The sequence below is a fragment of the Microtus ochrogaster genome, chromosome 17 (assembly GCF_000317375.1).
Source record: "Microtus ochrogaster isolate Prairie Vole_2 chromosome 17, MicOch1.0, whole genome shotgun sequence".
NCBI classification, from domain to species: Eukaryota; Metazoa; Chordata; class Mammalia; order Rodentia; family Cricetidae; genus Microtus; species Microtus ochrogaster.
The window spans coordinates 10538989-10539598 of NC_022019.1; the positions used below are offsets into that span (position 1 = coordinate 10538989).

The window sequence follows — 610 nt, forward strand, 5'->3', positions numbered from 1 at the left end:
GGTGAAGGTGGGAGGGGGAGGGGGTGTAGGATTTTGAAACCTGATAGCTTACTCCCAGTGACATACTTCCTCCAAGACTATACCCCATAATCCTGTGATTCTCAACCTTCCTATTGCTGTGACCCTTTAATTCAGTTCCTCATTTTGTAGTGACTCCCCAACCATAAGATTCTTTCTTTAAGTTATAGCTACTGCATAACTGTAGTTTTGCTACTCTTATGTATCATAATGTAAGTATTTCTGGGGTCAGGTTTGCCAAAGGGTCTCGACCCACAAGTTGAGAACCGCTGGATTAGGATTAGTAATCAGAAGGAATAATAGTCTTTCCCTAACCATCCAACTGGGAACCAAACATTCAAACCCATGATCTGGGGGGGGGGGCATTCTCATTCACACCACCACTCCGTCCTGTGACAAACCCCCCATTCTGTCATTGCTGCTTTCAGTCAACTCCACACTCAAACAATAGACTTGCTATCTATTGTTTGATTTGGCCTTTGCCTGGCTTGCCAGGATTCCTCAGGTTTTTTTTCTCCATTGTAAATTGTACCAGTTGTAAAGATACATTAACTGTAAAAGTTTAAAATGTTTTAAATAATGTTTGTTAGTG

General features: G+C 41.6%; 1 protein-coding gene across 1 annotated transcript in view; it reads left to right on the forward strand.

Annotated features, from left to right (window-relative positions):
* The window catches only part of Dock5 (dedicator of cytokinesis 5), a 178797-nt gene that overhangs the window by 60977 nt on the left and 117210 nt on the right, over positions 1 to 610 (forward strand). The window lies entirely within an intron of this gene.